Genomic DNA, 12048 nt, shown 5'->3' on the forward strand with positions numbered 1-12048 from the left:
TTATTATTATTATTATTATTTATTTTATTATTTTTATTCTTATTATTAGTTGTATTTATTTTTATTATAATTATTTATTTATTAATTATTATTATTTATTTATTTTATTATGATTATTTATTTATTATTATTTATTATTATTTAATTTTATTATCATTTATTTATTATTAATATTTATTATTATTAATATTTATTTTTATTATTATTGATATTATTATTATCTATTATTATTTATTAATTATTATTATTATTAATTTATTTTTATCATTATTATTTATTCATTTTTAATATTTTTGTTATTATTAATATTATCATTTATCATTATTATTATTATTATTTATCATTATTATTATTATTTATTTTTATTATTATTATTTATTTATTTTATTATTATTATTATTAATATTATTATTTATTTTTATTATTAATATCATTATTTATTTATTTTATTATTTTTATTTTTATTTATTTACTATTATTATTATTTAGTATTATTGTTATTATTGTTATTATTATTATTATTATTATTATTATTATTTTTATCATTATTATTACTTACTTACTTACTTCTTTTTATACTAGTTTTTTTGTCTTCCACCTTGTCTTTCTTCTTCATCATCACTTTTTTTCTTTTTCTTAATCTCGTTTTTTCCTTTTCCTCCTCTTTCTTTGTCTTCTTGTTTTCCTAGTACAACCTAGGTGTGCCTTTCGGGTTAAAATGGCTAAAATTGATATTAATTATTACTATTATTATTATTATTAGTAGTAGTAGTAGTATTAGTATTAGTATTAGTATTATTATTATTATTAGTAGTAGTAGCAGCAGCAGTAGTAGCAGTAGCAGTAGTAGTAGTAGTAGTAGTAGTAGTAGTAGTAGTAGTAGTAGTATTTCTGAGATTTTGAGAATAAAATATTAACACATTGGTTTGTTTACAAAGTGCAGTCTCTGAATTACACTGTTGTGCCGTTCCTGGTTTCGGATGGTGTATTTTGACAGATGTAGTAACGTCTTTGAAAAATGCCATGAACGGTGCTAAAAACTAAAAGGTATGTGTATTTTTGCAATTTACCCAAAGTGTATAATGATCGATTACTGAAACTTATTGGTAAAGAAATACAAATGGCAGAGTAATTTCTTGGAATTATCTTTGATAAAAAAAAAAAATTGTCTTTTACCCCCCCCCCTCATATAAGATATCTCCGACAAAACTGCAGCAAGGCAATCAATCGACACCCACTGATAGCTGGCAATGATTGGCGAGCTGATAAGAAGTCCTTACGCAAGCTGTATCAAACGTTTGTGAGATCAACAAAACCTTCATACCTGAAGTAATTGGAAACCTTTCATCAGCAAGAACTGAAGCTCGGGGTTTTTTTTTCATGCTTCCAGTAGGAATCTTGTATATTGAAGCTTTACCTCTAAGGAGAGAAAAAAATTGTCACTTCAATATCAGTGATGGGACGATTTCAATAATTTTTCTCAATTCTGATACAATTACCGATTCTGATTTTGATTCTTTATACATCTCTAAATATTTTACTATAAAATGGTTAGTTTGTTCCGATTATTGTAAAAATACATCTTACATGTGCATATATTTTCTCAAATGTAAAAAAAAAAACACTTATAAAGGGGTGACCTATAGATTTTAGTTTACTGGAATTTTAAATCAATAAATATTTATTATTTTATTATTACTACCAACAATGGAAGATTTTCTTTTTTTTTTTTAAACAAAATCAAATAAAAAATATATAATTAAAGGAATCGTTTTTTGGCATCGGAAAATAGGCGCAATTTTTTTCTGATTCCAATACCGATTCCAATGCACACAAAAGTTCCGATTTTATGATTCTCGATTCTAATTCCAATTAAGTGTCCGCAAACTACTTCAATATATAACAAAGTTGCCATGTCCATTAAATTTTGCCATTATTTAAAACTCTATTTTAGAGTCCCATGCACCAATAAATTATTTTCCAAATTCCACCATGGGAATTAAAACAACAATCATGTATCCTTGATTTGATAATGATTACAAAGAACAAATCTATATATCTATAAAAGTGAACATGTCTGTCTGTCTGTTTGTCTATGCGTGTGTCTATGTGCCTGTGTACATTTCCCTACGCAATAACTCTGTCAATTTTCAGTCTACAGACTCGAAATTTGATATATAGGGCACTGAAGTTTGGAAAAATCTTTGTAATCCGTTTTCGGCCAGAAATTTTGCTGTTAAGGGGTCAGAGTTCAATGATTTGACCTTTGAGAACTCTAGCAAACTCCTCTGACAATTTTGGGTATAAACAATTGAAATTTTAGATCTAGGTCTCTTGGACATGGATCTAACTTAATAACTTGATTCGAGCCCAAAACAATAAATGTTAAGGGGTCAAAATAGGGGTCAAAGTTTAAAAAAAAAATTTACTGCTTTTTTGTTTTTTGTTTTTTTTTTGCTCAACACACACCTCCAAACACCCGGGCAACGCCGGGCTGAAATGCTAATCCATTTATATTTCAGGATGAATTGCCTGTCATAACAATCATCCCAACTATAAATAGTAAAATGATTCTTGAAATTCTTTTTGTTTTGGTTCCCCGACAAAAGGAGGATGGACCTGTCCGTTCGTCCATTCGTCCGTTCGTCCATTTGTCTGTTCGTCTGCCCGCACTTTTCTCAATAACTATGCCTTGGAATTTTTTTGAAATTTTGCACAAACATTAACATGATATGAGTAAAAAGTAACTGAACAGATTTTTCGGGAAAACTCTGGTTGCCGCCACTAGGGGTGCCTTTCGGGTTAAAATGGTTAAAATTGACACTTTTGTGCTTATTAAAAAAAACTATGCCTTGGATTTTTATAAAACTTTCTGAAAAGTTGTAACTAACTGATTTCTATATAATTTTGTTTGTCTATACTTTGTGATAACTCTTGGGTGCGCCCCATGGGTTCTTTTAGGGCTAATAAAAACATTTTTAGGACTATTTTACCATATTTATCCAAAATTTTCTGTGTCTGTCTATTTAGCAGTTTTGCATGGTGCTGAACTTGAATTTAAATATGTTAAGGCCTTGGGGACTTTTGGAGCTAAATGGAGGGGGGGCAAATGATGGACTTACTCATTTCTTTTTTTGCATGGTGCAGAACTCAAATTTACACATGTTAAGGCCTAAAACTGCACCGTTCGTTCATTTTCACCAGGATTTGACGTACACTGGGGACTTTCGGGGCTAAATGGCGGGGGGGGGGGGCAAATGCTGAACTGAGTCATTTTTTTTTTATGCCTCGTTCACTGTGCACTCACGGGGGACCATGCCTGCTTCACTTGTTTTATTTGATTTTGTTTATTTTAAATTTTTTGAAAATTAACTTTGTGTAAATGATTATTTTAATTATCTTTCTTATTTTATTTTGTTTAAATGATTTTAATTGTCTTTTGTATTTTATTTTGTTTAAATAATTATTTTAATTGTCTTTTGTATTTTATTGTGTTTAAATGATTTTAATTGTCTTTTGTATTTTATTTTGTTTAAATAATTATTTTAATTGACATTTTTATTTTATTTTGTTTAAATAATTTTTTTAATTGTATTTTTATTTGATTTTGTTTAAATGATTATTTTAGTTTTCTTTTTTAATTGTTTAAAGCACAATATATGTTGTTAAGTATTTGCTGTGGCCATCGTTCAAAATGCGTTTGTTCAGTCTACATAACTGTTTACATCTACTTTTTTCACTGGTACAAGATATATACATACACACTGACAGCAAAAAAAAAAAAAAATCACAACACAGTTGGTCTATATTTTTATTTCACACTGACAAAGCAGCTTTTGATTATAAATTATTAGTGGCATTTTGAATTTTCTGAAAGTCGCCTGGGGTTGTGCAGAGTTAGGCGCTTGTTGATTGTTGGGCAGTCAAAAAATAGTGATGAGCCTGACTGACATTTTCTTTGTCTATTGTCTCAACTTTTGATCGATATGCTCTCACATATTTCTGGGTCAAATTACCCATTCCATTAGACATAGGTGGAAAATCACACATTCATCACATTAAATCCATTTATGTGTGTATACCCTCATCAAATGTTTTTTCCTCCTGGGGTTGACTGCCAATATCTATTACTGATGATGATGATAATAATAATAATAATAATAATAATAATAATAATAATAATAATTATAATAATAAAATGATAAATATTTATTGATTTTAAAATACTAGTAAAACTAAATTTTAAAATACTAGTAAAACTAAAATCATCTCTTACAAGCGTATTTTTGTGTTTAGGAAAATATCTGTTTTTTACGATAATTGGGAGAAAATAACAACTATATAGTTAGAGATTTATAAAGATTAGAAATCGGAATCGGTAATCGTATCAGAATCGGAAATTTAGTACAGAATCAGCAATTGTATTGGAATCGGGAAAACATTGGAATCGTCCCATCACTAATAAATATATTGATGGATCTATAGAATTGGGCAGATGTAAAACAAGTGCAGTATAAAATACCTGAGTTGGCATTAACTTTTAGTGTAGAAGCTGCAAACATTTACTCGGCTCTAAAAATAATCGAAGATACTTATTATTTTTTTCAGCCATGCAGAGGTGCAGAAATACCTCATGTAGAACCCATGTGCATGGTTGCCCCTTTCATCATGATGCACATGTGCATCATGAACCCCTTTCATCATGATGCACCTGAAAATTTTGTCAGATCATTAATCTGGGAGAAGGAAAACTCTAAACTAAAACCTGTGCTATTGACTCTATGTCACTGTGCTGAAACACTGGAGGTGGGAGGCCTTCTTAGTATTGATTGACGACCTTCCTAGAGTTGGTTACTCAAACAAGTTTTTCGGTTTGTGAACCTAAACTGCTTAAGGAGTAGATAGACTCTATCTATCACCCAGCTTCCGTACTTCTTTGTCTGCTAGCCAGCCACAATGGTACAATATCAGGAACTCACTGCGCTTGGCCTTGTGTCCTAATTAGAACAATGAACACTGTCCCTTTATCCCTAATTCCTCTCTCTCTCATAAACTGAGTAAATTGGGTGTGGTTACATGTCACTTATGTTCACTGGACTGGTCTGAGCCACTCTTGTCTGAGGGGTTGAGAGTACAGGTTTGATAGTTTGTCTGACTGTTTTTTCCGACTGACAGTGCAGGAGCCCTAACTCTTTGGTAGTGTTTAGGGCAGCTGCTTCATCATCATTTGTATAATATTGGGATGTTTGTAGTGCCATGTCATGCATGGAAAGGAACCCTACAGTTATCTCCAGTGGGCTTTTTCGAAGCCACAAACATCTAGAAAATAAATTGACTAATAGTCTACTTTACATAATTCTCTATCCCAACCTGATTTATATGTAATGACTTGGGCTATGACAACAGAATATTCTTTTCATTGTCTTGACTCTCGAGTGTATATCCGACACAGTTAGACACAGTTAATCAACCGAGAACCACATCACTCTATATAAAAGCATATAAGATATCAACAGATACACACTCGAGAGTCAAAACAATTAAAAGAATATGCTGTTGTCATAGTCCAAGTCATTACGTATAAATCAGGTTGGGGTAGAGAATTATGTAAAGTAGACTATTAGTTAATTCTTTTTCTAGATGTTTGTGGCGTCGAACAAGCCCACTGGAGATAACTGTAGGGTTCCTTTCCATGCATCCCAAACAAAAACGAAATGTAATCTCAAACAAAAATCACGACCAAACCAAACAACCACTCAACCAAAACCAATTCGTCTCCTTTGAGGCTTGTATTCACAAATATTTGCAGGCTTAGAAGTAACCCATATACTACTAACACCCGAAAGTATCCTGCATCTCTATAAGGCCACCATTCGCCCATGTATGGAGTATTGCTGTCATATTTGGGCTGGTGCATCTGCTACTAGTCTCTTGCTCCTTGACACGGTTCAAAAGAGAGTCGCAAACCTGATAGGCCCTGAACTGGTATCTAAGCTTCAGCCTCTGTCCCATCGACGAAACGTTGCATCCCTCTGCCTGTTCTACAAGTATTTTAGTGGTGAATGCTCTGACGAACTGCAATCACTTGTACCCCCACGACGTGAGTACCCTCGACAAACCCGACAGGCTGCTAAATCCCACCCCCACACTGTAGAGATCCCTAGATGTAAAAGATCTTTCTACTCCAATAGTTTCTTCCCCAGAACCACTAGACTTTGGAATTCCCCAACAATACTGACGTGCAGAAGTTCAAGTGTAACGTGAACCGACATCTTGCTGCCCAAATCCCTACATAGTACACCAGTAGTTGTTGCCCCTGATAGTAGCCCCCTACATCAAAGTGGCAATTTGCCTTGTTTGGGGGGAAAATGTAATAAAAAAAAAATGTTAAATCTTTTCTTCTCATAAACTTTTCAGATACCTTAGCATTAAGTGAAAATAACCGACATTCCTAAATCGCTTCTGACATGCCAGAATACCTTCACTCTCTCTCTATCTCTCTCTTTCTCTCTCTCCCTCTCTACGATAAAGCCTCGAACAGATATATACACAGACTGGGAGAATTCGTAGCACTTTCCGCTTTATTAGTGAGCTAAATCTAGAATCAGATGATCAGGCATCCATGTTGTTTAGACTAACCTTGTGACATTGCGTTACTTACTTTTTATTTTATCTGTTATTCTCCATCGAATCACGACTGTACCCTAAACGACCATGTCCCGGACAGTATAGATGCAACACTCTCCTTATATACTAATATGCCCACGCATATGTGTTTGATGGCTTTAATGTCCACCATAGTAATTCACTTCGTTCCTCAAGTTAAACAGTTGCAACCGCTACCCGTCTGCTTGCGTGGAGATAAAACTTCTCAAATGCACTTTTGATGTTAAACTTTCGTCAGAATCGGATTGTTCCTTCTTTTATGGGACTTTTTTTTCGATTATCGATTTTCGATAACTATCGCAGTCATTCGATACAAAACCTATCTGATAATACTCCTTGGTGCATTAAGTATATTCGTGTGGATTTTTTTGTAGTGTTAGCATTTTAATAATTGATAAGGAAGAACACAGTAACAGTTAATTAAACATGTATTAACGAAAATACATGAAAGAGGTAATTGGGATATATCTTGGCTCAGTGTTGAACTAGTGGTGACGACCATACTCTCCGCGTGTCTGTCTCCGACTGACTTGCTAAACCGGTCCTCGTTACCTGGAAGTGACGTCATGGACAGAAGTGACGTCCTGGAATAGTTCATTATTCCAGGCAGTAGGAGTGCGTCCCCAACAAATATTAAAAAAAATCGGCCCAGCCATTTTGGAATCCATAGAGAACTCTCTCTCTCTCTCTCTCTCTCTCTCTCTCTCTCTCTCTCTCTCTCTCTCCCTCTCTCACACACACACACACACACAGACACAGACACACGCACACAAAGTGACTTTTATATATAAGTAGAGATATAATGACTATACCTTAGTAGAAATATTTACATATTTACGTAAAAAAAATAGTAAGTAAATTATCAAATTTTTTTATTTTCCAGTTGTCTGCTGCGGATACAACTTTTTGCGATTTTTCCCATGGTTCAATGTAAACGTGAAGAACCGGAAGAGAATGACCGTGGAGGTATTTTTCGATCTATGAAATTTTTTATATGGCCAATCAACTTTAGCGTTCTAACTTCCTTACGCTCCCACACGTCTCATCATCCCTCATAGACTCCCTCCCTCCCTCCCTCCTTCCTTCCTTCATTCCTTCCTTCCTTTCTTCCTTCCTTGAATCTCTTATACCACTCGGAAATTGATGCTCGATTCAGGCAAGATGGTCCAAAAGCAGTCTGAAGCATTCCATACGTTTCTTTGGCATTTTGTCCAAGTTTAAAACAGAATTGCATTGCATATTGTTCTTTTAAAGTGTCCTCACATCCAGATTGCACTTTGGAAATTCGCCAGCTGTGAAAATCAGTCTTTAGTAGGATGTATTCCAATTCCTGCCGTTCCTGTTCATTTGAAACTGAAATCCTAAAGATTTGTCATTAATCTCATAAGATGTGTTGCAATAAGATACTGGATTTTCAGGAGTCTATGGCAATTTTAAATGCCTGTGCAAAAATAGTCTGGAAACTTATTTAAGGCACCTCGTATTTCATTCTTAATGGGTTTTATCTTGTCTACATAATCATTCTGAAGAACATATGAAATCTGTGTAATTAAGCCTCGGTTTGGATTTCATTTTAATCGTAAGTAAAATCTTAATGGGTTTTTTTTGTTGTCTACGGAAAAACTTGAAAGAACATAATGACATAATGTAGATGTTTATAGATGTAATAAACTAATAGTGGTTAACGTACAGAAACCTATCCATAACGTTTTTGTATATATATATATATATATATATATATATATATATATATATATATATATATATATATATATATATATAATGTTAAGTCCACGTATGCTTCTAGGCTTCTAGGGTAGTGATTTAAAGGTTACGAGCGTTTTTGTAAGCATGAAAAATGATGTTACTTTTTGTAGTTAATATTTTTATTGTTATTTTTTATATTTAAAGCGGACTTCCGTTCTTGGTCACAAAAAAGTATCGAAAAAAATGTTGTTTTTTTTTCGATACATTTTTGTGACCAAGAGCGGAGATCCGCCTGAAATATAAAAAATAACAATAAAAATATTAAATACAAAAAGTAACATCGTTTTTCATGCTTCAAAAAACCCTCGTAACCTTTATATATATATATATATATATATATATATATATATATATAGTCTAAAGAAGCTTTGAATAAAAAAAATGCAAAAATAAAAATAAAGAATGCAGTTTAAATATTAATTTTAACCTATCGCAGACTTAGCACCTACATAATCTGACTTCTAAACGGTTTATAATGACCAAAGAGAATTCATTTATATATGGATGAAAAATAAAGCCTTTACTAAAATTGTTAAATAGAAATAGACTTAACACTTGCATAAGCCGATTTCGCAAAAGTCTACAATTTTAAAACAGAATTTAACTACATAAGGATGAAAAGAGAAAACCTTAACTAAAATTTTGTAAATAGAAAACGGAGATTTATATATATATATATATATATATATATATATATATATATATATATATATATATATATATACACGAGCAAACAGTTAATAAAACACGTTAAAAACACTTAGAAATGAGTTAAAAACATATTTAATCTGAAAAGGAAACACTAGATAAGTGGATAGTCCTTAATCCGCGGAGTTTCGAAGAAATACTTTCCTTCTCATCAGAGGGTAGGAATTAGCAAAATGCGGGATCGGATTTTGCATGCAAAAGTATTTGATGAAACAACAAGTAAGTCAAAGATCTTACTTAATAACAAAAAAGTGAAGCAGAGGGAATATGGTGCAGAAAATGGTGATTACACGTGAATGGATAGTCTGGTGGAAGATAAATAATCCAAAGGCAGAAATCCATGGAATAATTCACAAAAATATTATCAAGGGGAAAAAAGGAAGAAATTCCAATAATATTAATAAAAGAAAAATAAGATATGCTTTTCACTCTACTGCCGAAACATAAATATTGGGCCGGCTTTGCCCGGCTTTGCCAGGGCGTAAAATAATATTTTGATGTATCCAGATTTCGTATATATTATTATAGAGTCGTGATTTCAAAAGTAAAAAAAAAAAAAGTATTTGGGTACCATCAGCTAGAATCGAAAAGCAAAACTTTAGCGTTCAAGGCTGGTAACGTTATCACTGTACCAATGTGACACGTGAATGAACTGATTAAAAATTAAAAATAAACTAAGATGAATGTTCAAAATGTTTAACGATTTTTTCAAGTTTGACCCATTTTTGACCCTTAATAACAATTTTAACCGGCTAAAGACCTATAAAAGAACAGTCCGTTAAAAAATCCGATCATTTAAGGCCCCTAGCGCCGCTTTGAGACTTTTAGGTTTGGAGGAGATAGAGTTTGAAAATCTGGAGACAGACAGACATACATATAGCCGTTTATGTATTAGATATATATAGAGGATGCCGCAGAAATATCTACCACATTTTAAACTTTCGATTGTTGCTTATGAACTTATCTAAGTGCCAATTATGTTTTTATTTCGCTAATAAATTACCATTTTTTTTCAGGTACCTTCATCAAGCACCATACATTGGAATAGTACATATCGTGCTTTTACTGTAGAAATGTTTTTTAAGAATGGTGAATCTTTACCTGCAACACAGAGAGCTTTCCAAAGTCATTACAAGTTAGGACGGCATTGTTATATACTGGGTGGTATGGCGGTGACGTCTATTCCGTTTTGTTGTTGTTTGTCTTATGAAGAGTCTTAGTGTTTCATCTAGCCAGGGTACATTCTATTTTATTAGCACCAAGCCTGTATTTTAACTATCCGAGATTTTTGAATATCTCGATAGATATAGAGATAGTTCGTTTGACATTTATGCATATATGTTTGTTGTAAGTCGTCTAGTGAATGGAATGACCGCTGTTCATTTATCAATGAATAACGAGACGCTATGTTATAAAACAACTTGGTTTATTTAATAAACATTAATATACACATAATACGGCGGTGGAGGTGGTGGTGGAGAGGGTGTGGTTGCGACCGTGACAGGCAGTTGAGCGTCGTCTGACCTCCCCTCTCTGCTGTCACTCTCTGACTGACTCGTTCTTTTGTTTATCATTTGACTTTTATGAATTTTCGACCTCGTAATCCGTTAACCAATTTACGTCATCGACCCACATTCTGACCCTCTCGGTGTTTGCTTTTGGTCTTACTTGCGGCCGAATTACGTCATCTTATTCCCGGGTTTCATTTTTGTTGGTCAAGGTTTAAGTTCATTCGAACTTTGCTCCATTCATCGGTCTGACCCATAAACCGACGCGTTATAGGACCAGGTCATCCAATCCCAGGTTCCATTTTTGATGGCCCGGATTTCGAGTTCATTCCCACCTCTCCTCTCTCTATAACAGCATGATGATAGAAAATCAATACAGCTATGGGTTGTAAATTTCAGAGCTACGTGTTCGGCACTTAAAAGAAACTACCTGGAAGGCCTCAAAGCGCTCGAACACCAGACAGTATTCGAGCTGTGAGACTCTCTTTTACTCAGTCTCCTACACGTTCAGCTCAGCTTTGGCCTTGGGATTGTCTCATTGAAGAGTAAGAAGAATTCTACACACTGATATGCAGTTCCATTCATACAAATTAATGAGTGCTCAGAAATCACACAAACACGAGTGGGAAGATCGCATGTCAAAATTTGGGAGATATTTCTGCAACACCTTATATTAACTAGTCACGTGGAAAAGATAATAGGACATATAGTGGCAGCTTTACTGTAAAAATGGGAGTACTTCTGTGTCATAGAAACGTTGTCCAAGGAGTTCCATACAGGATGTCCGGATGAGATTCTTCATGGAAGGTATACGCCAAGGGGACGGTTTATCGGTATTTAATTGCATCCCAATATGTGACACAAGGTTATTTTTAATGTTAGAGAAAACTAGCTCCCCAAAATGTAGCAATCTGGCAGTAGGCTAAAATAAAAAAAATTGTCTTAGTATTGAAGAGTTTCCTCTACATTGACTAAGAACAAATTGACTTAAATGTAGCATCAGAACACTTAGATCTCAGGCGAAGGGCAGGTAAGGGGAGAGTCTATCAGTTTTGTCTATGCAGTATCATGATATATATATAGAAGTGAGAGTTAAGGATATGAGTTGCATGGATAGAAATGATTGATATGAGAATGATATGGGTGATGTGTAATGCGAGTCTTACACAGGATTCGATAACTTCAAAGGAAAATTGAATCTGGACTTTAAAAAGAGATGATGATGGTGATAATGATGATGATGACAATGATGATGATGATGACGATGACAGTGGCGATGATGATAATGATGATGATGATGACGATGATGACGACGATGACGATAATAATGATGATGATGATGACAATTACGATGATGATAATGATGATGATGATGACGATAGTGATGATTACAATGATT

This window comes from Euprymna scolopes, chromosome 26 (assembly GCF_053919585.1).
Source record: "Euprymna scolopes isolate OS-2025 chromosome 26, ASM5391958v1, whole genome shotgun sequence".
NCBI classification, from domain to species: Eukaryota; Metazoa; Mollusca; class Cephalopoda; order Sepiida; family Sepiolidae; genus Euprymna; species Euprymna scolopes.